This window comes from Terrapene carolina, unplaced genomic scaffold (genome assembly GCF_002925995.2).
Source record: "Terrapene carolina triunguis isolate 2854851 unplaced genomic scaffold, T_m_triunguis-2.0 Scaffold53, whole genome shotgun sequence".
In the NCBI taxonomy this organism is placed as follows: Eukaryota; Metazoa; Chordata; order Testudines; family Emydidae; genus Terrapene; species Terrapene triunguis.
The window spans coordinates 20,658,297-20,676,155 of NW_020664404.1; the positions used below are offsets into that span (position 1 = coordinate 20,658,297).

General features: G+C 45.2%; 1 pseudogene; it reads left to right on the top strand.

Moving 5' to 3' along the window:
• The first annotated feature begins 10,371 nt into the window (after positions 1–10,371).
• On the top strand, positions 10,372–12,191 carry LOC112109153 (annotated as a pseudogene).
• The last annotated feature ends 5,668 nt before the right edge of the window (positions 12,192–17,859 follow it).

Consider the following 17,859-nt stretch of genomic DNA (forward strand, 5'->3'; position numbering starts at 1 on the left):
GCACCACACACCCCTCTCCGTATCACGATTAGTATGGTGAAAGAATTACAGCACGACAGCCATAAAACAATAACAAAGTTACTTTGCCTCCAGATTGAACAAACAAAGGCCGAGTCCCTGAGCGATCTGAGAAAACAAAATATCTGGAGCCTCTTTTTCTTTAGAGAGAAGTAGCACAAGCCCAACAACCTTCTCCTCAGGATTTAAACAAAGTCTTCAGCTTCCATTTCCTTCAGGGAAGAGCTATGGGAAAAGTTCCACACAATATGTAATAAGGTCTCCAGTTCCTTCTTCTTTCACAGAAAAGATATGAGGAAATTCCAGACAGACCTTCAACAAATTAATGAGCATCTTAGAAAAAGCCCCTCTGTGGCCCATCGGTTTTGTACTCTTAGCTAGCCAACGTCAGATCCCAAAAGCTAACTTCGTCTTCCATTTACCTGCCCCAGCCTGGCTCCCTGGGAGGCCAATCAGTCCCAGCTGTTTTCTGACTCCGTGCATCAAACCTTATCCTGGAGTTTCCTGACGCAGCTTCTTCTGACCTTCCTGAGCCCCAGGGGACTAACAAAGTATACTTGTTACACAAGAATCATTATTATTTGCCTAGCAGGGACCTCCATTTTGTTAGAAATACATTAAAAAGTAAATACCCCATTGTGAAAGACTGATATATATACACATTTAAATTTCTTCAAAATATAACAAAATTCTAGAGTTTTGGTTAAATTGGACAAGCCCTTGCAGCAACAGTAAGAAGTGCAGCAGTTTAAGTAGCTCAGCTAGCATAGTCCCCACTTCAAAATGGATGCTGAAAATTGGAATATGTTCAAAAAAGAACTACAAAAATATTTTGAGGTCTGGAGGACATACCACATTGTGAGAGATTTAAGGTCAACCTGTTTAGTTTATCCAAGAGAAGGTTTAGAATTGACTTGATCACAGTCTACATCTACCTACATCAGTAAGATTCTCCATCACATGACATCTTTAAATCAAGACTAGTGATTTTTCTGAACGATATGCTATACATAGCTCAGACAGAAGTTATGGGCTTGATGAAGAGTTTAATGGGTGAGTGTTATGGCCTGTGTTATACAGGAGTCCAACTAGATCAGTGTTTCCCATGTGGTGGGTCCTGACCCACCAGTGGGTCATGGAAGGTTACAGATCGGTTATCACGTCCACGGCCAGAATTAGCCTAGACAAACATATACCTCTCCCAGCCCAGCCAGTTTGGAGGGGAAGCCCTGGGGGAGGGTGCAGGCTTGGAGAGCAAGCCCGCCCATTACTCACCCCACATCAGCTGGGGCAGGCTTTCTTTCCAAATCCTTAATTTACACAAAGTGGAAAAGCTTCAGTGGCTGAGAACTGCAGGGCCCCGCTGGCTGACAGCGACAGCCCCGGGCAGAAAATGTCACGCATTCCATGACTTCCATGACCTCCGTGACATAATCGTAGCCTTACATATGGCTCATCAGACACACAATATAATCTTGAGATTTTACTGATGCAAACGGCTTGTATTTAGAACTGTTCTTATTTTTTATGTTAAAAAAATGAAGCCAGTGATTATTCAAAATTTCACACATTGTATATTGAAAGAGACCACAATGCCTTCCAAAATACAGGGACAGGTAAAAACTGGCAAGGAGTTTTCCCATGATCTTTAGTATATTTCCAAACAGCACTGTAGTCTCTCTTTTGGAGATTGTAGAGAATATACACATTAAGGCAAACAACATTTAATGTAGATGGGGCCAACAGGTTATATTTTCAGTTTTTGATTTACTAATTCTCTTTTATAACTGAAGCCAGAAAGAGAATTAGCTTTATAAGTTTCAGAGTAGCAGCCGTGTTAGTCTGTATCCGCAAAAAGAACAGGAGTACTTGTGGCACCTTAGAGACTAACAAATTTATTAGAGCATAAGCTTTCGTGGGCTACAACCCACTTCTTCAGACGTTTTCCAAGTGGACCAGCAGAAAAGTGATGGAGAAAGCTATAGCAGTGGGCATCTGCCCGGGATCAAGTTGGAAGAAAGTTATTACTTCAATCCATTCTGAGCTGTATGTGAATGAAAGATGCTTTCAATCCACACCAAGCTGATTTTACAAGGCACCACCCTTAGTTCTTTTATGATACCATATTGTTCTAGTGTCATCACACTTTTGAAGCAGATCACTTATTTCTCTTTTTTATGAGCCATGTCAAAACCAAGACCATCCTCTTCTTTAGTAGACTCTATGCCTCTTAAGAAGTGTCTAAATAGTTTGGGTACTTTTTCTTCATTTTCCTGTATCTTAGGGTATGTCTATTCTACCCGCTGGATCGGTGGGTAGTGTTCGATGTATCAGGGATTGATTTATCGCGTCTTGTCTAGACATGATAAATCGATCCTTGTAGCAGACCTGGCACCGCAGCGCCCCTTCATGGCAGGGGCCGGAAGGGTGCCGTGGCCTCGCCTCTCTCTAGTCTCGGTGTTTGCCTCTCTACAGGTAGTCTGTTACTGTCACTCGGTCGTACACTCTTCTCTCCCTCGGTAGGCGCGGTAGCGCGACCTGGTGGGCGGAGTCTATATAACCCCTCTTATGCATGGGGTGGCGCGACCTAGCGGCCAAAGTCCATATAATCCTCCTTTGCAGGTGGGGTAGCACGGCCTAGCAGCCAGAGTCTATATAATCTCCCCTTGCAGGCGGGGTAGTGCAGCCTAGCGGCCAGAGTCTATATAATCCCCCTTTACAGCGGGGTAGCACAGCCTAATGGCCAGAGTCCATATAATCCCCCTTTGCAGGCGGGGTAGCACGGCCTAACGGCCAGAGTCCATATAGTCCCTCACGATTCAGGGTGAGGGGATAGGGGGACTCGGGCCCGCCCTCTCCACCAAGCCCCAACCCAGGGCCCTGGTAGCGGCAAGCTCTACTTGCCGCTCGCTCGGTGGGGATCCGCCCGCAACACGCCGAGCAGTAATACAGCTTTAAAGCTGTTTATCTCTACTTTTCCCCTGGGTCACTTCCTACCGGTAATGGCAGTGCTTCTGCGGCGAGGGGTCCTCCGGTCTGTTCCTCCCCTGGGTCGTCCTCCGTCAGGGTCTCCGGTGGTGCCTCAGCAGGGCTGACTCCCGGATCCTGGCTCGCAGGCCCTCTCTCTGCAGGAGCTAGCGGCGTGCGTCCTTCCCCTCCAGCGGTCAGCCCAGACTGAGCTGATCTGCAGGCTTTTATATCTGAGCTCCAGTTGGAGCATGCCCAGCAGAACTTCCAGGGTGGGGCTTCCTCTGCCAGGAAGGAAGGGTTAACCCCTGCTATACCAGTGCGGGGCCGCTCTGCCCCGTCACAATCCCTGAATCGATGCTTGTACTCCACCTTGGCAGGAGGAGTAAGCGGAGTCGATGGGGGAGCTGCGGCGGTCGACTCGCCACCGTGAGGACGGCCAGGTAAGTTGAACTAAGATGCTTCGACTTCATCTACGCGAATAGCGTAGCTGAAGTTGCATAGCTTAGTTCAACCCGCCCTGCTAGTGTAGTCCAGGCCTATGTCATTTGTAGAATCAGGAATAGCAAACAGAACAGGTGACCACAATAAATTTAAAGATAAAAAGGTGTTACTGTCCTACTGTAATTTGTGTGGACCTGATAATGGTAGTAGTGAATTTCAGCTTAAACTCTCAACAGAAATGTACCAATTTTTCATGGGATGAATCAGAAGTGGTGCCCAATCTAGGTGTGTCTGCTGACTTTACAAACATGGTGAGTCCTTCGGAGCACATCTTTGAAACAAACTAGGAATGTGTAGCATGAAGCAAATAACGAAGATTATTTGACCTACATTCCTATGCCAGTGCCAACTATCTAGGAATCTGCTTTTCCATTTTTCAGGCAGTGGTTTGAGTTTACTGGCATTCACAGTAGACTCCAGTGTGGAGTTCAAAAACACCAACAAGTCCAGGGAGGCATTATTGCTATTAGAGCTGTAACAGGTGGTTTGTAGCAGAATCAAAATATAGGAAGCAAGAATACCTGCCCCCCACCCCAATTATCTTGGCTAGAAATGCAGGCAAATTCACCAGTTGCCTGGGGAATACCAAGCAATTCTCAAGGCTGCCACTATTGTTGTGTTCGTATTGTATGATTCAGATGTTCATTTTAAAATGAGCTCAGTGAGAAATCCTCTCCTAAACTCTCTAGTGGGCAGGAGAGATGATCAGAATGGTCCTATGTGGCCTCATTGTCTGATATAATTAAAGTTGCAAAGCTAACACTAACCCTTTGTTTTTCTGCAAATACCTTTCTGAGCCAGTCAGATATTGGGCTGCAGTTTTCCATGCTTAGTTTCTGTCAAAAGGTGATTTTTCTTGTCAATTTTCTAAAGATTAAATAAATATCTTTGGCTGTTTTCAATCTGAGAGGGTTTCTACTTTCAAATTTCTGCATGAGGGTAACTCAAAATTCAGGGCTAGTTCTTTCCTGTTCTTAACATTACTCACGTGAATATAGTTACATGCACAAGTGTTTGCAAAATTGGGCCCTCAATAGGCAATTGGGCCCGCCGGGCCAGATTCTGGCACCCTAACTGACTCCTCCTCAATAGTCCAAAAAGGAAGTAAAGCTCCTTGGAATATTTGTCAGGTGTGGAAAAGGGGAAATCAGTGTGTTTCATCATTGTACATTTCTATGACGATATGGGTCTGTTCAGAAGTGTAAACAGTTGTGGGTTATTTTTAAGTAAGAATGGGGGGAAGGGGAGGGAAAGAGGAGAGAGAAAGGGGAGTAAGTTCTATATTTGAAGGCTATGCATGAAGAATGCCCAGCCCCCGCTGGAGCAGCTGTACTGAACACAACATTGTCAGTGTGGCACAGGGCAAGAAGCCACCTCTGTATTCTGCTGCTATTTCAGCCTCTAAGCTATTATTTTATTTCTCCTCATATAAAACAGCAGTGCTTTCTAACAACCATAAACAGAGAAGGAGGCCACTTGGTAAGAACACATTAAATAATGTGTGCTGGAATTGTTTACACTCTGTCCTAGAAAGATATAGTGAAACTATAGCACAGTGAAGGAGGGGACACAATTTGAAGGAGCAGGGCAATGAGGTAAAGACAGTGTAGGGAAGCCAGGGGTGGGAGGTATTCTTTCTCTCTGAAATTTGGAAAATACCAGCTGTTTGATGCAATTTGGTTCATTCAAAAAGGCAAAATCATTTGGTTTTCAGAAATATTAAAAATAAATGTTTTAACAAGAATCCCCCTAGAGAGCCCTTTTCTTGCCCATCAGTGCATTGATACCAAGCTACATTGTTGTAACTGGCTTCTGTCTGATGCTCCCCTCCAGAAAAAAGTTCTTGGAGCCAGTTACAATAATGTTACATGAAGCAGAGAATTTTCTGATTCAGCAGCAAGGCAGCTGGCATAAAGTCACACCCTGTGACATCAAAAGAATCTCAGTGAAGTTTCTGTTCATGAATATTACCTGTAAACCTATCATTAACCACAGTGTGTTGCAGTGTTACTATGCTGTGTTACAGAGAAATTCAGGCTCCCCATCATACTTTTAACCTTATAAGTCAACAGGAAAATTTCAAGACTGCTTGCTGATGTCTGCATCATCGCTGGGACTGCATTTTGGTGAATACAAGATCTAAACGTGTGTATAGTTAGCAAAGTAGTACAGTTTATATATGAATTGCACCCTCCCGAAAAGTGTTTATAAGTACATTTAGATTGTGCTTTTGAGTGAGCAGAAAAACTGAACAGAAGAGTCCTGTGCATATAAATGTTGCCAGTTTTGAAGATTTTGACTGAACAAAGAAATCATGCTTCTTCTTAGAGTGCTGTCCCTGTGGGTGCTCCACTCTAGTTGACGGTGTGTCCCGGCGCCGTTGATCGGAGATCTTTGGTAGCAGTGCCTGGTCGGGATGCACCTGCGCAGTTGCTGTCTCGCATCATCGTTGGAGTCTGTTTGGCGCACGCATGTCCTGACCCCCTCAGTTCCTTCTCAACCGTCCTCGGCTGAAGACGGAACTCAGGGCAGTGCTGAACCTCTTCCCCTACTGAGAGAAAAATTAGATAAAACATCCCAGTTATTACCCTACCTTTAGATAAGTTAGCTATAGTTCGATAGTTTAAAAAACATTTCTTTATCTCCCATTTTCCAACTTTCTGCTCCTTTGGGAGCGAACTCCCCATAAGTACTTGTTCATGGACCTTCTGTCAAGGCAAACTCTCAAGATGCCAGGTTTCCTGGTTTTAAAACATGTGGCTCCTGCAAGGACTACATGCTGCGTTCAGACGGACATTCACTCTGTGTGAAATGTCTCGGTGAGACGCACGTCCCAGCAAAGTGCGTCCATTGCAACAATTTGAAAGCAGGGGCTCGCCGCGCCCGGGACCTGCATTTAAAAATGATCCTCATGGAGAAATCTCTCCAACCAGGATTGGAGACGGGCATAACATAACCCTCGCTTAGGGGCTGGTCCCAGGTTGGAACCGACCAAGGGCACAGCTCCACCCTCTCACGAGAAGAGGAAGAGAGCCTCGACTTCCCCACACAGGGAATGGAATAAAAATAACAGTCCCCGGCGAGGTTGTTGCCAGTGGTGGCAACAGCTGCAAGAGTCAGCACCCACAACTCCCCCCGCACCTCGGGCACCGGGCACACTGTGCAGAAAAATAGGGAGTCGAGACCCCAAAATGGACAGGTCTCCCCCTCTGCACCAAAGGCACCGACAACCCGGGCCGGAGTCAGCGCCCTCTGTGCAGCCAACCCCAGCGCCGACAAGGACGTCGGCACCAACGACACCACCGGCACCGATACACCACCCGGCACTGGCTGACGGCACCACGATGGGCCCGCCGGCACCCGCCAAGGCTAAATACAAGACGTCCAAGCCAACAGCGCCTAACCACAAATCTTAGATGCTGCACCCCTTGGCACAGCATCAATTTCTGACACACTAAGACATCTCTATTGCCCCGGTGCCAGAATCACCTCTACTTGGTACCGAGGGCTCAATTTTAACCTAGCCAATCTTTCCTATGGACCGGTCAGTGTTCACGGACAGTGACGACGATAATCAAGAGGATGCAGTCTTTTCACCACCTGATTCTCCTCCACCGCCATAAAAACCAACACACAGGGCTATGGCTCACAAGGAGCAACCCCAATTCCCATGGTTCGCCCTCCCATGGATGGGACCTCACATGCCATACCCTATGCAGTGGCCACCTTGGGACCCATGGGTGGCCAACAATGCCCACTACTCCCACACCTCACCACCCAGAACACAGATTCATGCTCCACCAGGATCCCCAATCCCATCTAAATTTAGAGCTACAGAGCATACACATGAGGAAGTACAGGAGGAGCCTGCACCCGAGACAGAGTCACCAGAACAGAACTCCTCTTCATCTTCAGATGAAGCTGTCATGCCACCCCCACCAACAATGGCAGACAACTTCAAGCAATTTCAGGAGCTCTTCAAAAGGGTGGCAATCAGCCAAGACATTCCTTTAGAGGAAGTGCAGGAGACCCAACACAAACTCCTGAAAATCCTCCAACCATCGGCAGCATCAAAGATTGCACTCCCTATAAACGACGCCATACTGGAACCCGCCGACATTATATGGCAGACACCAGCCACTGCCCCACCAACCTGTAAGAGAGTGGACCATAAATATTATGTCCCAGTTAAGGGCATGGACTTCTTATCCTCTCACCCACAACATAATTCCCTCATGGTTGAAGCAGCGAACCACAGGGCAAAACAACCCCAACACCGGACCAAACCACAGGAAAAAGACCTCAAACAACTGGATCTCCTGGATCACAAGGTCTACACATCATCCACTTTGCAATTTAGAATCGCCAATTACACTGCTCTTCTTGCTAGTTATGACTTTGATAACTATAACAAACTATTTGAATTTACCACTGACATTCCTGAGGACAGAAGAGGAGATTTTAAATCAGTCCTTGTAGAGGGACAACTAGTATCCAGGACAGCACTACAAGTGTCCCTGGATATGGCTGACACGACGGCCCGCTCCACGGCCACTGCAGTGGTGATGCGTAGGGCCTCATGGCTTTCATCATCTGGCATCCCTAAAAAGCTGCAGATCAAAGTGGAGGATCTACCCTTTGATAAAGAAAAACTCTTCTTGGCAAAAAACCAATGAAGTCCTTCACAAAAAGATTCCAGGGCCACTCTGTGCACACTGGGAATATACACGGCCCCTTCCAAGAGAAAGTGGTACCAGCCCTACCAGAGGCTTCGCTTGCAACAATACAACCGCCCATAGTCTAGGGCGTTCGAGACTGGGAGAAACCAAAGCAGACCTACTAGACACAGACAAAATAACCGGAACAAGCCACATCCCAACCATAGAGAAACAAGCTGCAATTTTGAAGGCTTGGTTGAGGGTCTGAGCGACCACTTCTTAACACCAGTGCCTACCTGTCCATTTCTGCCTTCGCCTCCAATGCTTCCACCATGCTTGGCAACAGATCACACAGGACCGCTGTGTCCTGGAAATAGAACAGTTGGGCTACTCCATTCCCTTTATTTCATGCTTCCTACCCTTTCCCCTTCCCAGTCCCTCTTCAGAGACCCCTCTCACAAGCACCTACTACGAACAGAGGTAACTCACCTCCTACAGTTAGGTGCAGTGGAACCAGTTCCCACACAACACAGAGGGAAGGGGTTTTACTCGCACTATTTCCTGACCCAGAAGAAAAGTGGAGGATGGTGACCCATACTAGAGCTGTGAAGACTCAACAAATTTGTATGCTCCCAAAAATTCAGGATGGTCACGTTGGGCACAATAATACCTGTGCTGGAACAAGGGGACTGGTTCTAAGCCCTCGACCTACAAGACGCATACTTCCATATCTCAATACATCCAGCACACAGACGATTTCTATGATTCACAGTGGGGCACGACCACTTCCAATACAGAGTGCTACCATTCAGTCTCTCCACAGCACCGAGAGTGTTTTCCAAAACTCTTGCAGTGGTCGTGGCCCACCTACACAAACAAGGGATCATATTTTTCCCATACATGGACGACTGCCTCATCAAGGGCCGATCATATGAAGAGACACAAACGGGATGAAACTGGCCCAGTATATCTGTCATTCACCCAATGAATGGGGAAGGCTTACCAAGATGACTCAAACCAAATTAAGTCTCTTAAATGACAAACAAAACAGGTTATAATTATAACTTTCCAAAGTGCAACCAGTACTGCAGCACCTGAGGCTAAGAGCCCTCTCCTATGCTATGCTAATTCTCTGGAAGTCAAAACAGAAACAATCTGGAGACCAAAGCTTGAAATCCTAAATACAGCAGAATTACCTACATTGATTCAGTTCCCGGTAAGTGAATATTGTTGCACTTACAGAATTTTAAGTTAGCCAAAGGTGCGTGAATAGTATCTAACAACAACTATTGGCAAGGAGTGGCTGTTGCTTTAACATAGTCACACTTCCTCTGTAATGATCTTGGGGAAGGATGTCACAATCTTATTGTTAGTTAAAGTAGCATGGACTTCTAAAGTGATGAAGCAGCTTAGCAGGGGGGATATGATAGAGGTCTATAAAATCATGACTGGTGTGGAGAAAGTAAATAAGGGAGTGTTATTTACTCCTCATAACACAAGAACTAGGGGTCACCAAATGAAATTAATAGGCAGCAAGTATAAAACAAACAAAAGGAAGTATTTCTTCACACAACACACAGTCAACCTGTGGAACTCTTTGCCAGAGGATGTTGTGAAGGCCAAGACTATAACAGGGTTCAAAAAAGAACTAGATAAATTTATGGAGGTTAAGTCCATCAATGGCTATTAGCCAGGGATGGTGTCCCTAGCCTCTGTTTACTAGGACCTGGAAATGGACAACAGGGAATGGCTCACTTGATGATTACCTGTTCTGTTCATTTTCTCTGGGGCACCTGGCATTGCCCACTTGCGGAAGACAGGATACTGGGCTAGATAGACCTTTGGTATGGCTGTTCTTATGTTCTTAAGACCAATTGTTAGGAAATTCATTAAGGTGATCCTTGCAGAATTTTGTGGCTCCTCTGTCCCACCTTCTGTGAGTTATTGTGCATGTATTGGGGAAGAGTGGAAGGTCAACCCAGGTCACAGAAAACCATGCTTTGAGACAAACAACAGGACAATGAATATTTTCTCAGAAAAGGAGCTGTGTTAAACCATGCAATCAACTTTGGTTCATAAAACTGTATTCAAACTTATATTCACATTTCATCTGATGCAAGTCATGCATATTTACTGATGACACATACGTTTCAAAGAAAGAAGTAGTGATATTTATTTTTTATGGAGATATATAATTTCACAGACCAAGACTAAACCGGTGCAGATGATGTTTGTGAAAGATACATTTCCAATATGCTACTTGGAAACAATGAAGGGCAAAATTGCTGAGCTTCCATACGTCAATACCGCAGCATGCTCATCCTATTACCAGATGACACTGAGGATAAATCTACTGGACTGACAATGATATCACGAAAGTTACAACATTAAGGAGTATCATTGGCATGATGTATTATTATCTAGATGCAGCCCAAAAGAGTGCAAGGAATTTTCCAGAACAAATAAACCAGGTCTGTGTCGCAGAAGAGCTTACAGCCTAGTTTCAGATGTGATGCAATGAGAGAGAGTAACAAACCATGGGGGAGTAGGGTGAGGAATGAGAAGCAAGGAGTTAATTGGTTTCAATATGTGCACATCTTGTGGATTCCATAAAGTCATACGTATATTTAGGGAATACCTGATTCTCTGTTGTAATATGCAGGATTTTCAGCATTCTGTTGGAATAGCTGCATTACTCTTGAGTGGGAAGTGTAGATCTTGCTATACATTATGTGGTGATTCTGTTAAACAAGAATTCCAAACTGGTGGTTGAAGCCAGTTCTTTTGTCTGGGTAGCACAAAGTGGACTGCAATCTGACTTTCTGGCTCCTTGCATTGCAGTTAATGCACTTCCAAGAGCTGTACTCCCTTTTCCCCTATCTATCTCACAGAGCTGGAAGGGACCCTGAAAGGTCATTGAGTCCAGCCTGCTTCACTAGCAGGACCAAGTACTGATTTTGCCCCAGATCCCTAAGTGGCCCCCTCAAGAATTGAACTCACAACCCTGGGTTTAGCAGGCCAATGCTCAAACCACTGAGCTATCCCTCCCCCTCTGTTTTCTGTGCTCTCTTTACCTAGTGAAGTAAGTAATTACTAACCCACCTTGCAAGGGACTAAGCTCCTCACAGTAGGTGCTGAGTGCCCCCAACTCAATGGGAACCAAGAGATCTCAACAACATGAAAAATCAGATGCTCCATTTGTAAGCACATCAGGGCAAGGACCATATCCTCTTACTTGTCTGCAAGACCCCATGCACACCAATCATATATAGTTGCGATGGGACAAGTCTTCCTTGCATGCACATGTAGATGTTCTATTAACATTAACAGGAGCTCTATATGTAAATAAGAGGGGAACATTCCCATGTACGTTTAAATAGAAAAAACAGGGAACTCCTCTATGGACCCAATCCTGCATGTAAGGTCACCTCCCATTTAGATAAACGTGAGCATACATCATTTAGCACCTTGCAGGATCAAACCCTATTTGCATGTAGCACATCCTATAATGATGGCAATAGCCGAGGGTGGTAGCAATGTATGTGTTTTGTGCCTTTAGGATGAGCTTTTTTCATTTATTCATGATTTTGTTTTTGCTCTTTAATTGTCTATTTCCCTCTCTTTTTTAACTCAGTATAGCTAGAGAGGGAATTGACCTATGAGAAATTATCAAATGGACCAGCCCAGAAATGATGAAGACGACTGAAGTGGAGTTGTTTCTGCCCAGGATCAAGCTGGAAGAGAGCTATAACCTCCAGTGCACTTGGGGCAGTATGGGGATGTGAGATGCCTTCAGTCAGAGACAAGCTGACTTGACAGAGATGTCTGAGACTAATGATCTTTTTTTGTCACAAGTTTTTCACAAGTCCTTTGTTGAGGTCAATGAAGAGGGCACTGAGGCTGCAGGGTGGCGGTGCAGTTGTTGTAGTAGTGAGAAGATCTGTAAATTCTGTAAGATTTAAGGCAGATCACCCTTTCCTCTTCTTCATCAGGCACAACAAAACCAACAGCATCCTCTTCTTTGGCAGATTCTGCTCCCCCTAGAATGTATTACTCTCTGCTACTAAATAACATCATTTGCTCACCATGCAACTCGGAAATACAAATTGAAGCCTGAAATTCAAAGCTTAGGTCTAGTTTGTGCTTTTAGTTAGAGCCCTGAGCATAAGCTGCCTCCGTCAGGAGTAGCCTCAGAAGTTATTATGCCTCAGAGACACACACTGAGGCACATTTTCTCCTGTGCTCCTCTGCTGCACTGAGGAGACAGCAATCTACTGCAGCCCCTTACAGAGTGCAGCATACTACCCACTGCACTGAGCCTGCTCTCCTGGCTAGTATTATGGGGGCCAGAGTCATGGCTCTGTAGCCTCTGTCCCCAGGGCTGGCCCACAACATTTTGGCACCTGAGGCGGGGAGCTCAAATGACGCCCCCATACCCACTCACTTGGGCCAAAACTTTGAAAGATCTCAATTCTGCCTTCTTCCTGGTCTACTCTTCTCATGGTACTGCTCTGCTACCTACCCCAATAAAGGAGAACTAACAACTTAAAATGCCTTGTTCAAAAATTTTAAGTAACACTTAGCTTTCAAATGCCTGAACAGCAAATGTAACTTTTTTTGTCTGCATAGTAAACATTGGCATTTTTATGTGTTTGAATAATAATCAAAGTGCCTTCTTGGTTGCAAAGATTTGAACTGCTTCCTGCTGAAGGTCCACAGTCTGGGCCAGCTCATGCTCTATTGAGATGGTTGCAAGGCCGACCAGCCTCTCCTGTGTCATTGTGGAGCGTAGATGTGTTTTTATTAACTTCAGCTTGGAGAAGCTGCGTTCTCCATTGGCAACTGTTACAGGAAGTGTTAGAAGTATGTGCAGAGCAACAAAAGCATTTGGAAAGAGGGTGGTTATCTTATTTGTGCACATATATTCCAGAACAGCCTTTGGAGTTGATCCTACTGAAATGTATCTTGAAAGGGCTTTCAGTTCATCACCTAAATCATTCATATCAATATCACGCATGTCATCATGTGTCAACACTGTCTCTAGTGCCCTGTATTGCTGGTGTAGGTCTTCTTCAGGTATAGTGAGGAGTTCTGGAATATCATACAACATCCCAAATATACTGCTGTGTTCCTTGAGCTCCATGAAATATTCTTCAACTGACTGTATTGCACAATCTAGCACCTGGTTAAAGAATTCAACTTTGAATTGTTGTTTGGGGTCTCTTATGGGATTATCCCGTGCCTCGTAATCAAAATGTTTTCTTCTTCAGTGACTCTTGTATTCTTGAATGGGTGGGGAAACAGCTTCAGTGTGAAGTTCCTCTGCCGACTTCTGTGCACCCTTCAGAACATTTTGAAATCCCTCATCTGACCGGTAAGAGTGTAGGTATAACTTTGCTTTGTCCAGTTGTTCCATTGCTCCAGATATATCAAGGTCAACACCTTGGAGTCTCTTGCTTACAACATTTATTTCAAACAGTATATCATGCCACAACACTAAGCCACACAGAAATTTGAAGTTATGTATGTTTCTGGTGATTCCATTTCCCTCTACCATTGTTCTCCCACGAATAGTTCCTGTCATAACATTATCCTACATAATGGCAACTATGGCATCATCTATCTTCCCAATTTGGTGTTTGATAGGCTTTATCACCTCCTCTCGACTTTCCCATTGTGTGGCACTCAGTGGTTTCAGTGTCAGAGAGGATGTTCCCAGATGTTGCTTCAAAATTTGCCATCGATGAGTTGATGCAGAGAAAAATACACAGATGCTTTGAATTACATTAAAAAATTCAGTAGCCTCACTAGAAGCTGATGCTGCATCCCTGACCACCAAGTTCAATGAATGAGAACTGCATGGGATAAAAAAATCTCGAGGGTTTAACTCTCGGATCTGTGTCTCTACTCCTCTGTTCTTTCCTCTCATGTTGGCACCATTATCGTAGCCCTGACCTCTTATGTCGGCTATTGCAATTCCCGTATCTTCCAGCTTTTTAAGAAGCACATTTGTCATACCAGCTCCTGTAGTATCATCAATGTTAATAAATTCTAGAAAATGCTCTCTGACAGTCACCATTTCAGGGACATTTTCACTAGGTTCTGTTGTTGTTACAAAACGTACCATTAAAGTCATTTGTTCCGTATGGCTGTCAGGTGTGCCACAATCTTCTGTTTGACTTTTGTTGCCAGTAACTGTATGATCTCATTTTGAATTGTTTTTCCAAGGTAGTGGTATGTGTACATTTCTTGGGTGGTGACTCTTCTTAGATGCTCCTGGAGTACAGCATCAAACTCAACCATCAGCTCCACAATTTTAAGGAAGTTTCCATTGTTTGGCACCTACAGCTGATCTGAAGTGCCACTCAGTGCTAGGTTTTGGGTAGCAAGCATTGTCACAATGGCAATGAGCCTTTTCAGAACATTTTGCCAGTAAAGAGACTCTGATGCAACCTTTAACTTTTGTCTCATCTCAAGCTCTTTCCACCTATGGAATGCTCTCTGGTGATTTATTGCCTTCTCATGGCATGCCAGATTTCTAGCCAGATTCTTCCAGTCCTTTGTTCCTGCAGAACCCAATGTGGCTGGAACATTAGACTGAAAGAGTTTGCAACAAAAACAGTATGCAGCATTCTGGGTTTTTGAGTACATAAGCCATGGCCTCTCCACTCTGTCACCATTGGGGATTTCACGCCAGTAACGTGTTGGATGGAAACTTCTATTTTCATTGTCTTTGGGGAACATGAAGTTTTTCACTGCATGCTGTGGCCCATGCAGTACAAGGAAGTCCTTCAGGCTACTGCTCAAGTGGGTCCACAGTCCTGGATCATCTAGACTTAAGGAATTAAACTCAGCAGCAACTGTTTCTTGCGCCTCCACCACACTCTTCTCTCATCTACACTTTTCTTCAGGAATGTGCATGGTTACATCCATTTGAGATGGAGATATGGATGCTGCGGTAGCTGCCAGGTCACCTGCACTCTGACTAACTGGAAGATCAGGCATCTCCTCACCACTCACATCCTCACTGGGGCCGGAAAGCTCACCATGAACATTTGTGTCTATGTATCTCAGGAGAGCTCCTTCCTGCTTCCTTTGCTTTCTTTCTTTTTCTGAATGCTGCCCCAGAGGGGCGTTTTCTTCTTTCACTCATGACTGCTGTTCTGTGCCAGCTATAGTGGCTCTCAACACTCAGCTGAAGGGGACAAATAAGCAGGCTGGTAGCAGGGCCGGAGTGAGGGAAAATATCAGCATCTTAAGGGCCTAACTGGCTCCTACGACTTCAGCTGATTGCCTGTTCTCCTCAAGTGGGTTCAGGGAAGCAGCAGGAAACAGGAAGCTCCCTGAGAAGCTGGTGTTAATCAGTCCAGGCTCCTGGGGGTGCTAGAGACACATAAGAGGCTCCTCCTCCTCTCTCTCCCTGCAGCTCCTGCTGCTTTCTGTTATTCCCTCTCACCTTTTCTCCTGCCTCCCTGTTATGTCTCTTGTGCCCTCCTTCCTCCAGCACAGCACTTCACCATCTCTGTGCATCTAGAGCAGAGAGACCACATATGAACCAGCAGCAGACACAATTTTCTACACTCTGGGTCCTAGTGGCGCCCCCCACAGTCTGGCACCTGAGGCGGCCGCCTCAGTTTGCCTCATGGCAAGGCCTGCCCTGGCTGTCTCTCCCCACCCATTTGTTCACGGGACAGGAGAATACACCTCAGCGTTCAGGCCATGACCCCATCCCCATGGCTGCAAACAAGATGGGGGCAGGTCTTAAGCAGTCATGCAGAATGATTTGGGAAAGAGGGGGGCTCTTAATCTCTGCCACTGTCGTCCATGGCCACATTAGACCCAGCCACAGTCAAGTGCTTAAATAATTAGCTCTCTTACTCACAGGTGTTGCAGATCTGTATACAAAGGGTAATTGAAAACACAGTAAGTCCTGTTTGCAAATCCCAGGCACAACAAGGCCAGTTAATGATAGAGAGTCAGTATTAGCTCTGAATTTCATATTTGCCTTGAGATGTATTTTTATAAAGTTTTCCCCACCCAAAATATATTTTCTTTTGTTCTTTCAGAGTGTTAAAATAGAAATTTAACCTCATCACATAATGTCCACAGCATTCTATTTGGAACCATGACATTCTGTCTAAATGACAGATGCTGGACCATTTAGGAGTCAGTCTGCTGGACAAACATTGTACATTCATAAGCACTAAAAGAGTTGTTAAATCAGTAATAACACTGCTCATAGAAGCAGAGGAAAATCGACAATTCCTTCTCCCACTGACTTCACTGTAAGTGTGATCTGGCTGACTGAAGTGTTATCACATAGACTGTAACGAGTTTGTTAGAGATCTTGTCTGACATGTAATAAACTTGGAAGTGTATAAAAACATTAACTATCTTTAGTCTAAATTTTCACTTTGAGAATTAACATTTTGGAAATTATTGTAATTTCATAAAATCCAAGGCAAAAACATGTGAAATTCAATCTTCACCAGAAGCTCTCTAAACTAAACATTTACATTTAGTGAGACCATCCTACCTCCCTAAGGGCTGTTGTGTTTGGATCAGAATCGCCTGAGGCCTCTTTATTTTCGAGCATGCACGGCGGGGACCAGCGAACTGGCAGTCCCCCTGAATACAGATTTTGAGTAGCTTATATAGCAAAAAACCACAATTAGTAATACATACTTTCTTATCAACATTATTGCCATATTTGGAATACATCAGGGGTCGGCAACCTCTGGCACGCGGCTCACCAGGGTAAGCACCCTGGTGGGCAGGGCCAATTTATTTACCTGCTGACGCGGCAGGTTCGGCCGATCGCGGCCCCCACTGGCCGCGGTTCGCTGTCCCAGGCCAATAGAGGCGGCGGGAAGCCGCGGCCAGCACATCCCTTGCCTGCGCCGCTTCCCGCCACCCCTATTGGCCTGGGACGGCGAACCGCAGCCAGTGGGGGCCGCGATCGGCCGAACCTGCCGCGTCTGCAGGTAAATAAATTGGCCCTGCCCACCAGGGTGCTTACCCTGGCGAGCCGCATGCCAGAGATTGCCGACCCCTGGCATACATTTTCCATAAAGGGGAATTCAGCATAGCAAGCTTTCCTGTTATTCTCAGTTTGCCTTTTGCGGTTACAAGCTTCCCCTAAAACTACCAGTGGGCAGTTATGAATCACAAGCCTTGTGATTATAGATAGTTCTGCATTTGTAACTTTCTTTCACCCTGCCTTCCAACATCCCCTTTTCTCCAGAAACCCCCTTCTTCCAGGTAACTTGACTAATGTCCAGGCTCGAGCCAAAGTACAGGCCTACCTGAGCCAACTAAAGTTTAGGCCTAGCAAATTTTCCACAACAGGGCCTGGATGAGGCACTAAACATTCTGCCAATGCTCTCTGGCAATGTTGGCACAGAGTCAGTGAACTGGCCTAGCCTCCCCAGCCAGTGAACTTGTCATCTTTGTCCATTTCATGACCTGCTGATGTTTTTAGAGGGCTACGCAGGTGTGTCATGTTGCTCATACTAATGTTTGTTCCTGTGCCTGATCTTTTGAAAATGTTTGTAAATTAGATTGTCTAACAGGTCTAATGAGCATAACTGATATGAAAACTTCCACCAGCATGCCTCCTGTCTGACTATAATGCTCATGGACATATGATCTAAAACCTGCATTATTCAAACAGTAATGTGTTGTTAATGTAATTACTAGTTGTAATTTGTTC